Source organism: Bactrocera dorsalis, chromosome 5, assembly GCF_023373825.1.
Source record: "Bactrocera dorsalis isolate Fly_Bdor chromosome 5, ASM2337382v1, whole genome shotgun sequence".
Lineage (NCBI taxonomy): Eukaryota > Metazoa > Arthropoda > Insecta > Diptera > Tephritidae > Bactrocera > Bactrocera dorsalis.
In genome coordinates, this window is record NC_064307.1 from 2718952 (window position 1) to 2741367 (window position 22416).

The window sequence follows — 22416 nt, forward strand, 5'->3', positions numbered from 1 at the left end:
TTGGATGAACTAGTTAAGAAGTCTGTGCACATAATTCTGTTTTATAATGAAGCAAACTAATGGAAATTATAAATAAAATATTATAAGCCATATAAAGCTCTAAGCGAGTGCTTAGTTAATTACTTTTGTTGGCGGTGTGCGGGAGTCGGCACAATTTTGCATTGCTAAAAAGAAATTTTTTTAGTTAGAATATTGAAAATTTCTCAACAAGTTCGGATTAAAAGCAACACAGTTTTAAACTTTGCATAAATTGAGAATGTTATAAAACAACAGAATGTGGTAAAAGCCTCTTGAAATATTTTACGTCAACTTGCTTTTAATTCTTATGATACTTGACTTGATCATGAAACAAAAACATGATCGTAGCGCATAAATATTGAACGATTTAATATAAATATTGTCACTAATACATTATATATATTATTAATGTATTGCATATAATTAATGAATTGTTTATTATTATTAGTATTATTAAAGCAATAATGAAATGTAATGCAAATCAATTATATCGACGTTGATTCGATTTCCACCACATTAATACTTCAATGCTCGGCAAGAATCCTACTAAGTGTGTTTTAGATGTTTAAGAGGTATTCTGCGACCAGAAAAACATATTACTATATATCTGGATTTGTGTTCAATATTGCTAAAAGTGAAATATTGATAACATATAGTCAATAAAGCCAATATACATTGAAGATTTGAGAACATTTGGCACAAGTGCTACGAAACTCACTCTGAAATAGGCAAAATAATATTAAGAATTTTCATAACTTTTTTCAAATATTTCAATAAAGTATGATATATATTTATATAAAGAAATAAAATGCATTTAAATTTATTTTCCGAGTCAAATTTGATCAGACGGTAAATTCAACTTTTATGTAAAAACGGTTTATTTAATTTACAGTTTTATTATTATTATTACATAAATTAAAAAAAATTTCAACAATTTTAATTTTTTTTTTGTAAATTTTGACAATTTTATTTTATTAATTTTTGTTTTTTTGATTTTCATTTAATTAAAAACTTTGTCTACAACCACACACTCTTACATCTCAAAGCATGTCCTTCATTTAAACCCATTCAACAATTACTAGTTAATATAGACTTTTTTTGTCGTTTTATTACGCAATGTTAACTTCTTGGCGTGGGTGTCGCATCTTCTCTGTCGCGCTTTCTGTTTGCCTACTCTCTGCGAGGGAAGTCGCTTATCCGACGAAGCATCGCGAACAGAAAGTATGTTTAGGTCATTAAAGGTTGTTATTGCGTAGAAACGGAAACAAACCGCGCTTGTCAATAAAGTTTATTTAAACACACTGTGAGTTGCAATTTTTTCATTGTCAACAAAGCCTGTTGGTGGCTCTTTCCTTTGAGCGCTTTAGTTGTTTTTGTTCTTCATAATCAAGTCGAACATTTTGCTTGAAAAAAGACTACTTAAGCCTTTATGAAGAGCCCTGGGATGCAGTCGTTGTTTCCTTCTGGCTTAAGTGTTGTATTGTTGTTGTAATTGTATAACTTTCATACAGTTGAAAGTGACAGAGCGGGTGACAATTACATGACATAACTTGTACGCTGATCAAATGCTGATGCTTCTGCGTTAGTGGTAGTGATGATGGTGGACTGTGGGCGGTAGAAGTTGCATATAACTCCCTGCAAGCGCGTGTTATAGATTTCGTCGTTCTGGCAATTGTTGTTGTTTTGATATTACGAATTATCTTAGAGAGTGTCTAGCGCAAATAAGAAAATGTTTACTTCAACTGAAATACATTATTTTGTTGTAAATTATTAAATATTCTTATAATTTTTGTTGTAGTTGTATATCAACAAATTAGAAGTCAAAAATAGTTTTCACTCCACACACAACATTTCTTAATTTAATCAACATCTAAAAAAATTATTTTCCTTCAATTTGCAATACTAAAATTAACACAATTTTTTTGGGGGGGATTTCTGTTTTCATGCTCAAACTTTGATTCTAGAATGAAATGTGCTGAAATATTTATTTTAAATTTTAAATTTTTATTTTAAATTTTAATTTTTTTTTTTTAATTTTCCAAAATTTTTTAAAATCCTGAGACTCTATTTTAAATAATATACTTTCTTCATTCAACTACGTTTCTATTCCATAAAACAAAAAAAATGTTTGCTGTTGTAGTTGTCGTTGCTACAAATCGGCTGCTCAAGTGCACTTGTGTAACCTCGCAGCGGGCGAAACAAAGTACAACAACACAACAACATGGAAAATAAAGTAAACGCAAGCATAACCAAAACCATGTCAATATAACCGTTTTGTGTGTGTTGTTGTGGTTGTCATTGCATTTATACAACTACTTGTTTGGTTTGTTACAAGTTGTTGTTGTTATTTTTGCTTTTTCCATTTGCCTATTTATATCTTTTTCTTGCCGCCGCACGCACTCCAAAAGGACTTACATTTGCATAGAAATTGTTGACAACAACCTCGGTGTTTTTGCCTTCAACGTGTTGCACGAAACAAAAAAAAAACGGACACAACGAACGAACTTGCGTCGCACAGCAGTCGCTTGATTAATTGCTGTGCGTTTTCGTCGACATACAGACAAGCCCCTCATTTTGTGCTGTTGCACTAAGTAGCGCTGACGGTGTCGCATTATAGTCAATGCAACTGTTGTTGCAACGGCCGCCACGGCAGATTTGCCAAAAGTCAGTCAGTCGCAACATGAGGCAACGGCAGCCGATCGCCACAGACACAACAGCGGTGGCAGTTGCATGCTGCAAGTCGCTGCTGAGTGCCGCCTTGTCAGCGCATGCGCTTTAACGTTTACGCTTTTTGTTGTGTTTTGTTGTTGTTGCTGTGGTTTTTTGTTGGCAAAATGTTAATTAATGAACTCGCATCAAACTGTCACGCGGAAGCAGCAAATGGCAAATGACAACCGCTGGCAACAACAACAACGAAGACGATCAACTCGGCTCCTTGCACTGGCTTATGCAGGCTTTCCTCGCGCTTTATTTTCACCCGGTCGTTAGTGTGTGGGCAACAGCGCTTGTGCAACTAGTAGGCAGTGCATGCAAGCGCATGTGTATGTGTGTTCATTTGAAATGTGCGAACAAACGCATAAACGAGTGCTAGTTTTGCTCGCCCATCGCCGCAACCGCCAATTTTCCTCTGCAACTATCGCGCACTTAATTTGATTGCCATATTTTAATGTTTATAATTCTTATAAACTTGTATGCAAAATAGCCGCTGAACACACACACACACGCGCAGCTGTTGCTCACTGCCTCTAATAGTTGCTTGCGAATCCCATATGGGGACACACAGTTATGGCGCTGGCAGGCAGAGACGTCGCTTAATCGCTTTTTAAACGCCCACTTCGGAGTCTTAATGATTGTTGTTTTTATTACTGTTGTTGTTGTTGTTTACAAGCGGTGTCAGTGTGACTCCAAAACAGCAGCAATATGTTGTTGTGCGGCAGTATCAACAGCGACACATTTAAATGCCATAAAACTTGTAATATTTTAATCATTAAAGTAATAATAATTTTATGCGAGTGATTAGGCGGTCGCAAAAAACGGTATTGTGTTACAGGAATAAACAAAATTCACAGCAGAGAACATTTTTTTTCTTTTCGTAAAGGGAGTAAATATATATTGCGGATTAAGAGTGTAGTTCAATATATGGGTTGCCGATTTTATTTTAATGAAGTATGCAAAAATATACAAATTTGGTGAAAGCTGTAAAGTAAAAATCGACTAAAAATCCCGGAGAGTTGCCACCTATATAAAAATGTATATTAATATGTATATTATTTTTACTTGTCATATTTAAATAGTTTCAATATTTCAATATTTTTCAAAATCTTTTTTCTTTTATCAAACATTTTTTGAAGTCAAACATTAAAAATTACTGGAGGTTACCAATTTTATGGGCAAATAATTTACTTTGAATTTAATAAAAATTAAAGATATTCGTTCAAAATAATAGATCAGTGAATCAGTAATTATTAAATAAAATGCCTCTGCGAAAGTAAAATAAAAAAATGCGTTTTTTTTAACTTGCGAGTGGCTGTAATCCCCCTAACATTTTAAATTCAAGCATACGAATGACTTCCCGTACTTCATATGATTCATTTTATCGGCTTTCCCAGCCATACATATATTTTGTGTGCACATGTGCGCGTACGCGAGTGTGTGTGTTTGTGAAAAGAATGTTTCTCAACACTTGGCGAAACCCACACACGAGCGCGCACGGTGCGAATAGAACGACTAAAATGGTCATAAGCAGCACGCCAGAAAAGTGTGCAACAGCGGGTTGCAGCATTTATGTTGCAAGTACACAACGAATAATAATGATGTTTTAATCAAAATTGCGCAAAAATCCCACACATGCTACGCAAATGCAGTGAAAAATGTTGCTTGCTTGCGACAAAAAGGATGTTGAGCAAAAAAGCGCACAAGCGCGTGCGTATGTATGTGTGTGTGGAGGTTCGACAGAAATCATTGTAGTGTTTCGCTAAGCAAGCATTGTGGTGCAAACACACGCGTTGCAAATGCCCATTAACCATGCAACATGGCAATTCAATAAAGACCAAGCCAGCCACTGTCCGCACACCACCGGCAGTGCAGCTTCCCACATTTATAGCTTGTGCGCCTGCGCGGTCAAATTTCAATTTCTTGTTTGCTTTGTGCCTGTACGAGCGTACATTGCCGCTATTACTATTATTATTATGTTGCGCGTGCAACGGCAAAACTGGCAGCAAAAGCTCAAAGTGTTTGCCGTGGCTTGGCGCGCAGCCGCGTTCGCAGCCAACGTAAGTGGTAAAAAGGGTAACGCAAAATCGCAAATTTTCCATTTTAATAAATGCGCCGCGGGGCAAGCTATATAACCATACGTGCGCGCTTTTAATATTTTTATACATTTTTATTTTTATTTTGCAATTTTCCGTTGGTTGTTTGAGGCGCGCGGAGCTAGCCGTTCCGCCACACACGGGCGCAACAGCGCGCGCTCGTGTAATTTGTTCTAAACGCACCAAAGCGTTGGCAGCTGGTGGCGCGTCAACGCAGCGCGCATTGCAAAACGCTTTGCAGCCGTGCAATCGACCGCGCCGCTTGCCGTTGAATATGAGTCACCCAGCGCGGCGCAACGCGGCTGGCTGGCTGTTGGGTTGCACGGGTTTTCGGTGCTTTGGTGCATATGTTTTTGGCATTTTAAATGGCCAGAGTCACAGCCACATACACGGCGACTGTGGCGCTCTTTGTTGTTGTTATTGTTATGGCATGTATCGTTAAGTTGTGGGTTTCAAATGCGGTCGTTGCATGCGACAATCAGCCCGCTAGCCGCGCAGCGCGCACTTAAAGGAAGCACAAAGATCAGCGAGTTCGTTGCTTAAGTCTATTGATTTTGGCGCAGTTGCGCAGCTGCATGATTGGCTGCCAAGCGCGGGTACGGTTGTGTGTCGTGTGTAGGTTCTATTGTGCAATACAATTGTACAATTGCGAAGATATCAAAAATAAATGGTTGCCTGCCTTCTGCCGTGTCGCTTTTGCTGATAGTAATGCACACACAGACACACAGCTATACTTATAGGCGCGTGTGTGTGTGCTACATGCGATCGAAATTCAAATTTTCCGATGTGCTTAATTTGTGTATTACTGCGCATGCGCGTGGTTAGCAGTCAGTCAGTCAGTGGAGTTGCACGCTGCTTATTGCAAATGTGTGTTGTTGTTGGTTGTGTTTTTGGCGATTGCCCATAATTGAAAGCGGAAGTTTGCAATCTGCCAGCCGACAATTCTCATCTATCGCTTTTTGGCACAAATGTGGCACAGCTGCGCAATTTAGTCAGCCATCCACTACCCACCGCTTTTCATGCGGTCTATTTATTCAATGCTTCATTTCATTTTATTTCCCCTAAATGTGCGCATATTTAGTTGAATTACCGTAAAATCATCCACAATTGCCCCAATTAAATCGCCCATCGAACGCTTGCAGCGGCGCGCACTCGTTAAGATCGAGTCGCTGGTGCTACGCCGGTGTGTGTCTGTGGGCTGAGATTTTCAATAATTCGCGCTCTGATTCGGTCTCCTTCAATTTCCGCTGCTCCATTGGCATAGCACGTGATGGTCGCTGAGTGCCAGCTGCTTTTGCTCGTATTCTTTTGTCGCCTAATTTGCATTTTTATATGTAAGACTTTTGTTTTTGTCGCTGTTTATTTGCTTGGCAGTCTTTTTATAGAAAGTGAAGTGCTGGCAATATTAAGTAATACTTGGTATCGTTTATTTTCTTTTAAAAATATAACTTTTATTTTCATTAATTAATGCAACAGTGGTTTTTTCCATTAATCGCAAAGTGATTACATAATACTTTCCCCGCAGCAGTACACGGCGAAAATTCAAGTTTCGGTTTCAAGCTTAGGACTCACCAGAGAAAGGATGAAAGAAGTTAACTGTAAAAATTGAAGAAATATAAATTTTTCAAAGAATTATTGAGAACTAAATGTTTTTCAAGTTGCCGTAGTTATGGATTTAATACCTGTAAACGATATTTGTTAAGGTACACACCTGATATGTCAGATTAACACACGTGATTTTGGAAATTTGAAACAAATTTTGAATTTTAAGGGTATATTTATACATACAGGGTGATTCTAAATTTTGTCAAAATTGTAATTTGTTTTTCAAATAATGATTGCCTGTCAGTCTGTTTTGATGACTGCTAAATGACTTGCGCTAGTGACATAAGAAGGCGTTAACTCATGGAAGAATTATTTCAGATAATTTTAGTACTCATTCGTAAATATAAGATCCATCATAAAGCCGGTTTTATTTATGGGCTTTATATTTTTCAACATTATTTTGACTAAATTCTTTTAATATACAATAACAATAATATTTTGTATCCAAAACATCAATTCATATCGATAAATAAGTGGATAGCAATTATCCCATATAGTTCATTGAACATTCATGAATTTTCTGCCAGTGAAATCATATCTGGTGTTGTATGATCCAAATTGTATATATGAGATTATATGTACAATTTTTCTATACCATAGAATACGAGCCCAAAATATTCATGACTTTAGTTATTAATTTTTTTTCACTGAAAATTTTGCATACTTTGCACAGTGAGAAAAGATCAAAATTTTTTAAGTGTCTTATAGTCTCTTATATTTAAAATTCAAATTAAAGTGTAAAATTTATTCTGTGTGTTTTAAAACCGCATAATGAGGGTATACATACATTCAGTATATTTTAAGGTTTCAAAACAACATTTCACTAATTGCTTTGTAAACAACACAAACACCGCATATTTATGAGGTCGAGTGCAGACGCGGATACCTTTTCACGCATTGTCAAAAGCTTATTGATTGGTAACAAAATCGAACTCAGACGAATGAGAACATAAAGACTATTGCAAGAGCAGTACCAATTTAGCACCTTTACTAGAAAAAAAAACAGTTATAATAAACTTCATGTTGGTCAACAAAAATTGCCATGTCTAAACACAGTTTAAGTTTATTTATTTTCAGCTGCGCTCAGTCAATATAAGCGGCAAAACGAACCAGCGTGCTAACTAATTTCGCTCACACTCCGCAACTGCTTTCATTTTCATCCAATACGCAAGAGAGCAGCGCCACTTGAGAGACGTTAAGAGCTCTTGGAAAGGAGAAATGTGTAAAGATATAATTAAAAATCGCGTTTCGGCAGCGAAAAATGTCGTTTAACAGGAAAACAAAAGCCACCGAAGTTCTTACATAATATGCAACCAAAACGAAAACAAAAAATTATAATAATCAGCGACAGAGACATAACAGCAATAACACACACTGAATGCATCATTACTCCTCTCATTGATCGCAAATGGTCGTCCAGCTTGCTCGCGTTTTGCGCACTCGTCCATTTGCGGTTGCCTTTGTTGTTGTTATGCGGTTACAAACCGGCAGAAAAGTGGATATTTTTAAATTGCGATTCAGAAGCTGTTGTCGCAATCACTTCCACACGCCGCTTTAGTATTTATTTTAATTTAACGGTTTCAGCAGCAGGCAGGCACGTCGGGAGCGCAAGCGTGTGAGCGAGGCAGGAAGGGTGGTAGGAAAACTTGGCAAACAATAATAACAATAATCATGTGTAAAAATATTTGAATAATGACTGTGGCAAGAGCGACTAAATTGCCAGCGCCGAAGCTCATTTGCATGCCAATACTTTTCTATATACATATGTATGTGTATACATGCTTATATATGTATGTGTGAAAGTGTGTTTACGAAAAGTATATTTATATGTGAATTAAAATATCAGCTTTTTTTGCTGAAATTCAATTGTGTCAATTTATAACGAGATATTGTCAGGTGAGAGTACACACGCTGCAAAGGCGAACAGGTGTGTGCGCAAGCGCATTTGCATATTGCAGCGCATATTGGAGTATTATATTTTGTTATTTACCTGCGAATTTTCATATGCATAAAATAGAAATGATCGATAAGCTCACTTAAAAAGTAATGCCTTATTCATTTAATTACTCCAGTATTTGCCAAAACAAGCATCTTTTTTGAAAGTAGCGCAGATTTTCGACATTTTTCAGCGATAAAATCCAATGATAAAATCAAGCTATTTAAATCATTCGTCAAGCTGACACTTTAACTAGCACTTGAGTGCCATATTCACGCATTTTGACCATTTTAACCAGAAAATACACGCCACCATTGTCATTTGCGCAACAACCGTTATTGTTTTTCTCATGCTTGCCGGTGTTCGCTGTTCGCGCTAATTTAATGTCTTAAAAGCCATGATTTATGTTTATTACCCATTTTAATTGAAACTGTATTTAATAAACATTTTCGCAGCGCGTTCGAAATTGCGCCAATTTTCATCACTCAACGTGGACTTTGGCAATTTCGCCTTCGCAGCCGACTGCCCAACTGTCTAGCTGTCTATCATTTCGTCCGCCTTGTGTCCGCAAACTCTGCACTGCTCTTGTGTTGTTGGTGTTGCTGTTGTCACTGACTGGTTTCTGGTGTTGCCACTGACAAAATGCTTGATTGCACTTGACGTTTTCATGTTTTTCCTTTTCGGGTTTTTCATAACGGTTTTTGTTGTTTGCTCTGGCTCCTTGCTAGCTGCTTTGACCAGCGCCAAATTTCATGTAAATTTATGCACAGAAAAATATGCTTGATTCTTTTCGCTTTATATTCATTTATGTGCTATGTGCATATATGTAGGCATGTGGGCGTGCTATGTACGGCATGCAGTGGCACTTTTTCATTTTGAATTTTTAGTTCAGTAAAATATACGGAATTTCATTATTCCAGATTTTGAGAAGACCATATGGTCTTTTGGACTCTGCTAGAGATCTATGTCAACAAATGTTAATTACAAGAGCACAGCTGTCTGGCTTTCATCTCTAACACAGAGGGCTTTTTTGGCGTATTGAATCAAATTGCTTAAAAGTTTGCAAACATTTTCCCATGCAAAAATGAACGATATTTCCTTGGTTAAAATATCACAGTGCCACCAAGCCGAAAGACCTTCAAGCAGCTGTAATTCTTGCAGAAGTTTTAGAGGATCAGTGAAATAAACAATTGAGAAAACGGAAAATGTCTGAAAAGTTAGTAAATTGTACAATTTTTTAACAAACTCCATTGTTGCAATCTCGAACCTAAATGTTGAGCCTTAGATTTTGAAAGTTCCACATTGCGGACAAGATCATTACACTCAGACTAATTAGTAAATGTGGTTCTTTTGTTAAAGTAGACGAACTGTTTAGAGAAACCTTATTTAATTTAGTGATGGAGATTCGTCTATAACAAATGAAACATCCGTAATAATAATCATTTATATAATTATTGATTACCTTTTTATTCGATAAATTTTATAATTTGTCTATAACATCATAAAATAAATCAATAAGAATAGGAAAAAAGCTTTCACTAACCTATAAGGAATGAAAAATACGATATAACAGTTCACACTTCATAAATTTTTACTGACATCGATAGCTTATATAGTTAGTTGTGTTAAATAATAGATGGCTATCTCTTTCTTACGCCGAGATAAATACTGAGCATAGCGAAGTTCAAGGCTTACAAATACCGCTTTTAGTATCGAAAGATAAACAGTTTTAATGAAAAGTTGTCTGGCGGCAAAATAAGAAAGGCTTGATAAATTCTGCTTACAGCGGCGATAGCGCGTCGATACGTATCAGTCCACATATACAATGTTTTACTCATATTTTGATGCCGACTGATGGAGTGAAACCATACTCTATAGCTAAAACATCTTCAATCAAGCTGAAAAGCACGCAGCTTTTTTATGTGAAGATCAGAAGGAAGCAGCTGCTAACAAGGGGCTTGCCTTACCCTGAACTTTTAATAAATAACTACTTAACGAAAATTGTTAGTGCAGCCGTCAAAATAGTCAAGAAGATACACAAATGTCTAAGCAAATTATATTGTATCAGAAGAACATTTTCGACACCCTCAAATTGAAGTTTAATAAATCAGCTGCTCGTCAGTAACTGCTCAAAACATCAACACCTCAAACCAAGCGGATTGGGAAACATATTATTAAAGCATATGTATAGGGAGTAAATGTATGCTTCGCAGACATAAATGTGAAAAATGACGTGTGTAGCAATTGGAAATCTCATAAAAATGCAGTAAGCCGCGGCATATGGCTCTGGGTATGTGTGTGTGAAGAAATGTTGAAAAAGTGATAAAACGACAAAGTCAGCGCACATTAAAGAAGAACGGAAAACTAGAAAACAACAACAACAAATAATAATAAGATAGATTTTTGTTTTCGTTATTTTTTGCTTCAACACAAAAGGAATGCAGTCGCTTCGCTATTAGGCCGACACAATGTTGAGTGGAAGAACCATATGCCACACTTTTTCTGACATTTCACCTTTTTATGGTTGTTGGTGTTGTGTGTGAGTGTTACCAAGTCGATTTGGATTTTTTACTTTTCACCAATTTTTTATTATCAAATGTATGCGCACGCGACATGACCGTGCAACAGCACACGGCATCGCGTGCCGGCTGCCACAGGCGCAACGAATACTACGCGATCGCCGCCGAGGCAGAAGCATACAAATAGGAACTATTTTAAGTTGTACGAGCATGCAGTAACAACAATGCAACAACAGCTATAATCATGCCATAAATTTTGCAGAATTGCAGCGGTTACCCCGAACACTTAGGCTGTGCCACAAAGTGAGCCTCGAAAGGCGACGTCAACGGCACAGAAACAAAACTTTATAATAAGCAAAAAAAAACAGTTGTGAAGAGATACTGTATACTGGCGGGTAACAAGCCAACACCTACACGCCGAAGCTTTGTGGTGGAAGAAGGCAATTTGGGCTGACGTCATTGCTGGGCTTTCGCTGCTCTTTCATTTCATTAGTGGTGCAACATTTCATTAATTTTTTGTTTCGGACAAAAACAACAATTGCCATCGCCATTACCCATGTTTTGGGGATCTTCTGTGCCGTCGCCACCACAAACCATATCCTGCCACACATTTAGCACCTTTTACGCCAATGAAACGTTATCCTGTCGACTTGCCATATTTATTTTCGCCTTCTTTTTTCTGTTCTTCGCCCGTGTCATTACTTTGTTGACTGATTTTTATGGTTGTTGTTGTCATTGTTGTTGTTGGTTTAGCGCGTGCACACGTTTATGCGCTGTTTAAACGGTGTTAATAGCATTTTCGAGTTAGCAGCAGCCACAGCGGTCGGGCCACCACAGCACGGCAGAGCAGGGCACAGTAGGGGAGGCAGCGGAGTTGTGTGTAGTAAAATCAACAAGGACAGTGGAACGACGGGAGCGGGCAGCAGTTCATGACTGAAAGCCTATCGTTTTATAATAACAACAACAACGCAGACAGCAGACAGCAGAGTAATATTTGTTTGCCTGCAAAGTTCAAGTCATGAAGTCAAACACACATACTCGCATACATATCCATACATACTTATGCTCAGACATGTGTTTTTGGTGCGGAATGGAAAAATGCGCCCTAAACGCAAAATTTATGTGAACTATAAACAAACGTGTAATGTCCGACCATTAATCGACTCATCCTTTTAGCGGCCGTGAATGACTGACGGTCAGTCACAAGCGCGCCGCGAGACAGTTGGCCGGCTATATACCTGCATTTGTGTGGGTGAGTGTGTTTAAATCCACATTGTGCCTTATGGACTCTTTGCGGCTGTCGGTAGTCCTTCGCCCTCGGCAATTTTTTATATCCACTTATTCAGCGGGGCGAGTGAGTGGTCAGTCCACTAAAAGCAAAAAATGAAATAAAAAACAAAGAAATGAAAGAAGTACAAAAGTGTAATAATAAACGAAAGGTAAATCGTACGTGGGCACGCGACCACATAATTTAATTTGAACTGGTGCTACGGCAGAAATTATGGATGGCAACATGAAAGGACACATGCGCAAAGGATAATGTTCCAGTTCAGTCAGTTCGGTGGTGATTACGCGGATAGTCATGTCGACTAGAGGTCAATTAGGGTAAATTGAATGTGCGCTCATACACACACATACATACAAATCTCCTTCCCTACTGCTCTTTACGCTTTTTGTGGAACATTTCCGATCTTCTTCGCTGATATGTTGCGCATATGACATACGGTTAATGACTTTGTTAACTTCTAACAATGCGTCCTAGCGCTGCATAACATAGCGTGCGTGCGACGTGTGATGAAGTGGACATATTTTTGACGTTATCATTAATTAGTGCAGCAGCGGAGAAATTGATAAATTGTTGAGTAGATGTGAATTGAGGTTAAAAGGATGAGCTGCCATATGCGTGCAGCAGGAGTTGGGGTGTTCGGGAATTACATGGATAAATAAATGAAGGTTTGAAGGAGGGAAGTGATAAATGGTGAAGATTTTATAAAATATTTTTGTTTAATACCTGGTATCCTGTTTGTTTAAGGATTAATAGGCTAACCCTTTGGAATCACACAAGTCACAAATGTAGAAATTAACATACCCTGAGTTTTGTGTTATAAAAGAAGAAATTTAGTTTACATTTAAAAAATTAAAGAAAAAGTGTTTTTGAATTTAAATTTTTTCTCGCTGCCGCACCTCGTATTCTACCAGAGCCAATATCTTTATAATTCCAATTTATGCTTTAGAGATTTTGTTGGCCAATTTCTACATTTTTTATAAGTAATATAAGACTTACTTATATTATTTTTTCTTTGAGTTTACAGTAAAGGAGCGTATTTTCTTGTAAAAAGTGAAAAGTTTAGATTAAACATTTAAAAATTTTATACTTTATTAAAATTTGAAAATTAATTTATAGAAAAATAAGAATTAAAATTTTTAAATAAAATTAATACATAATGTAAAAATGAAACTTAAATTAAAAGGAATAAAATAAATTAAAATTTATAATCAAATTTCCAATTATTTAAATTAAAAAATTTTTAATTTGAGAATGGAAAATCTAACTAAAATTTAAAAACAAAACTAATCAAAATTTAAAAAATTTAAATTTTTAACCAACTAAAACTTTAATTAATGTAAAATTAAATTAAACAATTAAATTTTTAATTTGAATAAATTAAAACTTAATTAATTTAAAACCTATAAATTATAAATTTATAATTAAATTAATATATTAATTTTAATTCAATTGTTAATAAATTTTACAATTTTTTTATCAAAATTTTTGAATTGAAAAATTTTCAGGTCAAAAAACTACTAACTTACATACATACATAAGTATCAATTTGAGTATTGTAATTTTTTAGCTAAAATTTTTTTGATTAAAAATTGTGAATTTAGCTTGAAATTTTGAATTGAATATTTATATTTAATTAAAAATTGTAAACGAAAGTAAATAAAAATTGCGTCAATTAAAAATTTATAAATAGTATATTATTTTAACTAAAAACTAAAATCTAATTAATTAAAATTTAATTAATGAAAATTATAGTATTTATTAATTATGAAAATATTAATTTAATTTTTAACTTTAATTAATTTAAAATTTAATTTTTGACTGAAATATATTTTTAATTTTTGTTTAATTTTTAATTAATAATCTCAAATTTTTTTAGTAATAAATTCGCATATATAGTATATATTTTCTGGCAGAAAAAAATTACTCCAAAAAATAAATATACATATATAGAACAAATAAATATAATACAATCAAAAAGGTTGTAACATTTCCCATAACACCCAAAAAACATGCTCCAGATTAGCTGAGGTTCACAGCATTGACCCCCAGCCCTCAACACGTGCAAGTCTTGAGGAAATTTATGCGGCCCTGCCGATGTCTAAGCCTATTTAGGTGACAATTGAAATTAATATTAATGGATGTGAAGACATTAGTAAAAAACTAACACCTGCATAACTACATGTGTGTACATTGTTTATGTGCAACAGCACAGTTATAAGCTGTGGTCATCCATTTGGAGTTTAACACATGTTCTTTGACACTTTTCTCGCCTATTCGTGAACTTTTAACTCTTTCCTCCAACTCACATATGCAGAACGCTCTATAGACCATTGTGAACCTAACTCACACACACACATGTACATAGGCAGCGCATTAATGTATATTCAAATGTGTTATCTCTCTTTCCTGTTTGCTTACGTGTTAAAACCATTTAAAACAAAATTTATTACTAAAACTTTAAAATCAGTTGACACCTTTCGTTGCGTTTGCCGCTTGGGCGCTTGGCTAGTTCGGCTTTTGAACGCTGCTTGTTCGATCATGTACGAAGTTCGGCTGGCGATAAGATAAACGAGACAGTGGAAATTAATTTTTACATGTGTTAACAAAACTCAGTTGTATTAAGTAAAGATATCGTCAGCAACAACAACAAGCAGGAGTATTAGGAGAAACCTGTATATTTATATAATTTTCTATTTTTTGAGCTTTTCGAGCGCTTTAAGTCGAACAATAGCTAAATCGCATATAAATATTAATCAGCAAATTTTAATTGATGACTAACATTTCGAAGATATTTCATTGATAAACAGAAAATGTAGCGCTTCAATGGGCGTGATGAGAAAATTTCGCTTCGTAATACCCAAGTAGAAATTAAAGACGCTGAGCTGGTTCAGTTTTAGCTATGAAATGTGTGTGTGTTATCTCAAAAACTAATAGTGGTTGTTGCTATTATATTTGTTACTTTTGAATTGTAAAAACTTGAGGTTGAAAAGTTTTTCTGTTCTAAAGAAGTCTTTCGGAATAATTGAGAAAATGAAAGTGAAGTGAAGTTATGAACATATTTTGAAACCAAAAAAGGATGGCATACATTTAGGAGCGCAATTTTTGAACACTAAAGAAAGAGTTAAATAAATAAAAATTCTTAAAATCATTTTGTTCACCTAAAGACATGGGACGTTCCGATGTAAATTAATTTTGTAAAAGGCGGTCATTAATGGCTTTATTTGATCAGATGTACAATGGGAAGAAATCTCAGATGAAAAACTTGTTTTGAAAATAGATAGATTTGCTATTTATTCGTTGAAATCATATAACCAAAAACACTTGCATTTCATAATGCCGCTGTAATTCTCAATGAGCTTATCAATTATTTTATTCGAATATAATTATAAATATACTATATATATGCACCCTCAACATATTGACGTTCACCTGATGTAAACAAATTCTGCACTCAATATTCCATCAACAACAAAAAGTTTCGTGCGGCTTCAGTCACCAAGTGAGTTGAGAACAAATAGAAAAGTAGCGGCACAGATACGTAACAAGCATGCAATTATTTGCTGAACAAGTGTATATACATACATATGCTGGCAGAAAATAGAACTGGAAAAAATATTCATACAAATTTAGAAATAAATCAATGCAAAACATCGAAAAGGTAAACAAGCAAACAACACCACACCAAAGTATCAACATAACGCACACCTGATGCATGCAACACATTTTTATGCAATGCACACTCACCAAGTCATCATGCAACACGCTTGTTCTGATTATAGTTGACTCAGTGGCAAGTTGCTTTTGCTGCATTAGTCATTAAGCCAAAATATTTGGTGTACTTGTTTCGGCGCTACTTAGATAGTTTCGCCATAATTTATGCTCTTATGCAAATATGCGCACTGGAATGTACCGTTACACACACTGTTTGGCAAAAATACCAATATTCGTTTTTGGTTGCATATTTTGCCATAGAGCCTTCATTCTTTCGAGAATTCACTATTTACTCAACTCAACTCTTTGCAGTTTAAGCTTTTGCTTTATTTGGCTTTGTGCTTCGAACAATTTTCTCGACTAACCGTTAACAATTCACTTTTGCAATGACTATCATTTTATATGCGGGATATTGGCATGCGCTTTTCAAATCTACATAAACTGCAAAAACAATGGCGCTTATAGTAACAACGGCATTTTGACAACAACGCCAACAACAACAACAATAGCGGTTAGTACAAACATTTGCACAAATTCCCTGTTTTTATGTGCATATCTGTCTGTTGCAAAATATACTCAAGATTGAGCACTTACTTTGCAAATGAATAATGATAGTAAGTAAAAATGCTAATGATGCACTCGGAAAAATGGGTTTTGAGACGCAGTAAAATGTGATTGTGTGCGGGAAAATGCTGAGTGGTTGTTTATATATGCAATTTTTTTTATATAATATTAAAAATATCTTGTAAAAATAAAATTATAAAATGTGGATAAAATATATACATCAAAAAATGACAAATAAATAATTAAAGAAAATAAATGACAGTAAAATAAATTTATATAAAAAAACATTAAATAAATAAATTTTAATAATAAATAATTTATTTTGTATAAAAAAAATCATTGTAAAAAATAAGTTATATTATATTATAATAATGTTAAAAAAATGGAAATGAGAATTAGAGTCTAAAAATTAAATACATAAAATAAAAAATGATAAATAACAAAAATAAATAAAAACAATATAATTTATATTTAACAATTACTAAAATTATAATAATCTCTAAAAAGGCTTTATTTGAATTCTGTTTAAATTTTGGAACTTAATTTAATGTAAAAGTCATATTTTTATATATATTTAAATACATAATAATATTATAATTAATATATTGTAATGATTTTTAATTTTTCAAAAAAAAGGTATGGCTTCCACTAATTAGCTCTTATTATTATTTTAAGGTTTAGAAAACTTCACTTTTTGATTTTTATAAATATTTGTAATTTTTCGATAAAATTTTCAAACACTTTTAGCACTTATTGACATGGTTGGAAGTAAGTAAGAAAACTAAGTAAATTAGGATTAAAATTAATTTTTCTTAAATAATTTTCCAAATTATAATCCCACACACTGGATCGAAAAAAAATAGTAGTACCAAGTTCATAAAGAAAAACAAAAAAAAAAATTGCTTTAAATTAATATATGTTCGCGCTTGCGCACTTAGTGTTCCATCATTTGGAATAAGAGCTTGCTTAGAACCATCATCTCTTATACTCCAGAATAGTGGTTGGCAAACCTACACATCAAACGATTTATATTTTACCAAGTTTTATTTTTTTGGAATTAATTATATATTTTTTTAAATTAAAATTAAAATTTTAATTAATTTAATTTAATTTTTTATTAATTGTTTTTAACTAAAATAAAATTTTAACATTAAATTTTTAATTCAAAATATTTGCGAAGTTTTTAATTAAATAGAAATATTTGTTTAATAAAAATTGTATACAAATTTCAAATAAAATAAAATAGTTGTTTTCACATGCCCCAAAGGCTTTCTCACCGTGTTAAAATGCCGCTATGCCAAGCGTAGTCACCCACACACACACACAAACGCAGCTACGCAAATGTTTGCTGCTTGCAAATAGCTGAGTACACTCTTTATTTACACGAGCGTACTCGTTAGTTCGAGTGGAGCATTGTAACAACAAAAGATTTACGATCGCTCAAGCCAATAAAATCATTGCGAACGATTTTTAATGCAAATTGTTATGTTCTTATTTATGACTCATACGATTTCATCTATGCCTTTTTTTGCGCACATTTTCGCCGCATAGTCAAGCGTGGTGTGCGCATAGCACTGTGAGAGGGCTTTTAATGGCACGGAGCAGCGCTGGTGCTCTACGCCGAGTACGCGCATTTCTAAGCAAAACAAAAATTAAATAAAACAAAAAATAATAAAAAAAGAGAAATAAAAGACAAATAAAAATAGTGGCATAAATTGCTTCGCATATATTCTTGTGCATATATCAAATTGCCTAGCAGCGCCACGCTCCGCCGTTATGTTGCTTGATGCTGCTCGGCTGCTTTGTCAGCTGGCTGTGGCTGTATGTGGCTGTATGGTCAGTTAGATGGATGGATGGCCGTACGGATGGTTGAATCGGTTGAATAGCTTAGACGAATGAGTCGAATTGACTCAACCGAATGTTTTTTGCTGTTGTTTGTTGTTTTGTGCGATTGCTCACACTGCTGTTGTACTTGTTGTTTTTGTGGTTTTTGTGATTTTGTTATTAATGTGATTTTCGGTTTTTATTATTGGTGTCGCTTGCTGATAATTTTTAGATACCGTTTTATTTTTCAATTCCATATCTCCGTAAGGCTAAGGCCGCTTTGCCAGTAAATTTTTACGATTTTCAAATTTGATGAGGGTCGAAAAAAGCGCTGAGCCAGCAGTAATTGCGCACACTATAGTGTTGTTGTTTTTTCGCTGTTTTTTGTGATTTGCGAGGATTTTTGTAAAAAGAAAATATTTTAATGCGATTTTTTATATAAAATTTTTAGATGCTTAACTTTAAAGGTTTTTGAAATGTTTTTTTGCTATAATTCTTCCACGTTGAAGGGCAGCCGCGCGCAAGATCACGGACACTGATAACGGTGGCGGACTAGTAAAAATTGTTCAAAGTGATTTTAATGCGAATTCCAAATAGTTGAGTGTATGTAATTGCACGCTGTTTGCTTTGTTCCCAAAATATTTAAAATTATTGTGTTTGGCTGACTCAGCGTTTGAGTGTGTGACCTGAGGGTTTTCCAAGAGTGATTTTGCCTAAATTTCTATGACTGTAAACTAATTCTTTTTAAATAGATAAAAATAAATTAAAATTGTTCTTTTATTTACTCCAATATTATTTTTTATAATTTGGAATTTTTAAAAGTATAAATACAAAACACAATAATATATAAAAGACTTAAGCAACGAACTTCTAATGAAATAGTTTGGTATGACTAAAAATTATACGTATAAAATCATGGAACTCTGCGAGTAAAAAATAAATAAATATTGCAAATCAATTTCAAGTACACCGTAGAGAATCAGCAATAACGATTTTTTTCAATAAAAACAACTATCATTATTCATATTCTGCAAAAGTACTACTTTTATTGATTTGTAGCCACTTTTTCTTTGGCTTTCGCTTTCGTCAGGCAGCCAATAAATTACACTGCTACATGCACGAATTTATCATATCCATAAATCCAAAATAATCTCAAAAACCATAGCTGATTTGAACGTTTCTCTTGCGCTGCTTTGTAAAAAGAAGCTTGGAGCCGGGCTTATTAAACAAAAGCGCGCCATTAAAATGTGCTTAGCTCAATGTACACAACAATTGCGGTAATATTTCATTAATAACGAAATGACAAAAACCGTATGCGGAGCTTTCAACCGCAGTAGCCGCAACGAATTTGTCAAAAGAGGGCATTATTTCAATACTGGATATTGTATATGAAAGCATAAGTATGCAAGTCTGTGTTATTTTGCTAAATAATGACGGATTTCTGCAGTATGAGGTGTAAAGTATTTAATTTTTTCTATGAAAATTTTATTGTGCATGCTTAAAAGATGTATAAATATACCCTTAAATAAAATTATTACAGTATTTCCCCTTAAAAGTTCTCAAAAATTGCCTATTTAAGACTGGCCCGCTAGGTATGTATGCCTCTTAAAACATTACGAGGCTCTCTAGACTAACCAGCGATTCTCAACTAAGGGCTGAACTTCCTAGATTATTCGACTTTAGTGACTTTTAGATAAAAATATTTGATATTTTGCATTCGTTGGTCTAATACTTCTAACCCTTGGAGATCCCAACTTGGGTAATTTCTGATAGAAAGGTCTCAGAGATAAGTTTCTTCTAATCATCATTCGTCTGAGTTTCTTAAAAGTGTTTATGAAAGTACTATAGATTTAATTTTCTCTTTCTCTCTCTTTCGGATATATTAGTGTTTCTTATAGAAGGTCTGGTTAAGCTATAGAACAAGCTATTCTAGACAAGTTTCATATGTTTCTCTGTGTTAACCCTTTCAACAAGGAAGCCAAGTAGTGATTTTGGAGAGATAAATTTCAGCTCGCTTTCTCGCTGAGAGCCTCAGTATATCATTATTGTTAGACCCCAGCATGTGACCATAACATAATTTAACAGCAATCTTTAGTTACTAGTATGGCGACTTCTACTACTTTTGAAGATATTTCAATACTGCTTAGGTTACTCAAGATATTTTTGAATATTCAAAGAGTTTTGGTAAATTTTAAAAACAAATTCCATAATAATTACTTTAAATTCACTCAAAATACTTCAATTTCTTCAAATACTAATTACTCATACTAATGGAAAATGGCTCAAAACCAATTTTTAACTGAAAAACATAATAATATGTACGTACCTCATTACACAAGAACCGCTAACGCACCGTCAAATCAATTTTTGACTGATAATTCAAAACATTAACAATCAATAAATCAAAAACATAAACATTTATGAAGGAAAGTAGAATCAAAATTGAAGCGTCAATCTTGACAACTAAATCTGAGAAAAGCAAAGAACTAGAACATCATTTTGTTTGCACTGTGATATACCGAGATTTGCAAATATCGCTACAATCAACGGCACATTCGCCAAATAGACGCAGAGCTAAAATTGAAAATCGCCTGAAGTCAATCGATGCGGCGATAGACAAGCGCTCGTGCATCTAACGAAGCACTCAAATATTGACATCACACATTTTCACAGCTCCGAATTTGTATATTTTGCGCATACATATGAACGCACAACAACAACAACTTATGGATGAATGGCACTGCCACCTCGCCTTCACCAGCATCATCATTATAGAGATGTTTATCGCGCGCCACATTCCGCAACGGCGGTAGCAACAACGGCAGAGGCCGCGGCTGCGCGCGTTTCCATTACAATGAAAACGGAATTGTGCGCAATTTATCAGCGATAAGCGCGACACACATGCACTTGCTTGTTGTTTTTTTTTGTGTGCCACCGATTTGGTATGGTGTTCAAAAATATTGGCGCGCGCAATGCAAATAAATATCGGCGCGCTTGCCTCGCAATTGCACTTGAGCGGCCTTAGTGGACTGTTGAAGGTGAGAAAAGGCGTGAAAATGATTAAAGCGACACATGCATGTGTTTGCGTGTATGTGAGTGCTGCGCGCTAACGCTGCGTAACCGCCTGCAAAGCTGCGGCCTGTGCGTTTTCATCACCGCTGGCTGATTGTAAAGCGTTTTTCTAGGAAAATTTGTAGATTTTTTATATGCGTTTCGATGTGATTGCTGCGTTGTTGACTGTGACACATTTTACATTTGACGCGCGATTACTTTTCGGTGGTCGCACGACCGCTACACGCTCGGATGGTCACTCGGTCGACCAACTGGCTGGCTGGCTGATTGGCCTGTTGGCCGCATATTTGCATGATTCATGCTGACTGCGGCTCCCGCCATAACTGCAAACGCGTCTTTGGGCTGCTGAGCGCTGCGATTGCCAATGGCAAGCGTTTTAATTGCCAGTCGCGCTTGCAACGTGCAACCAACGACGAAATCGCGGTCAATGTGCAAATCGCCATCAGCATCGACATTGCATTGCCAACGCGCAGCAATTCCAACAAAAACGCAGAAACACTCCACCAAGTAGTGCGGCCGTTTCGCCAACGCAATTGCCACAGCCAGAATATTTGCATTACTATTTGCTTGGCACACACGCGCAATACAAAGTGTGAAACAAGTGTGAGCTAAAAATAAAAGCAAATATGACAACGTGTTGTTTTTGTACATATATCTATGTATGCATGTGCAAAGTTTATTGAGGTAAACAACGAAAGTAAAACATTTATTGCGAACGCACTTTGCGGTCGTTGCATATTGGTGATGTGAACAATTTTCAATTTGCAACATTTATGTTCTTGTGTACATACACACAGAGCACACATCCTTTTATTATATGTTTGTGAAGTTGTTTAAGTGTGTTAAAAATTTTTTGTGCAAATGTCAATGTGATTTTATTGGCTCCACTGTGATATGAGAGTTGTAAAGTAGTGTACGTTTTTACATTGGTAAATATTATTATTATTAAGAAAACGTTAATATTAATAATAATCTAAAATCCCTCTGCTATGCCAAATTTCGTGTCCTTGTCAATTAAAGAAATAATATACACCAGGACTTGAGAAAATAACTCGTGCCAAATTTCGTGAA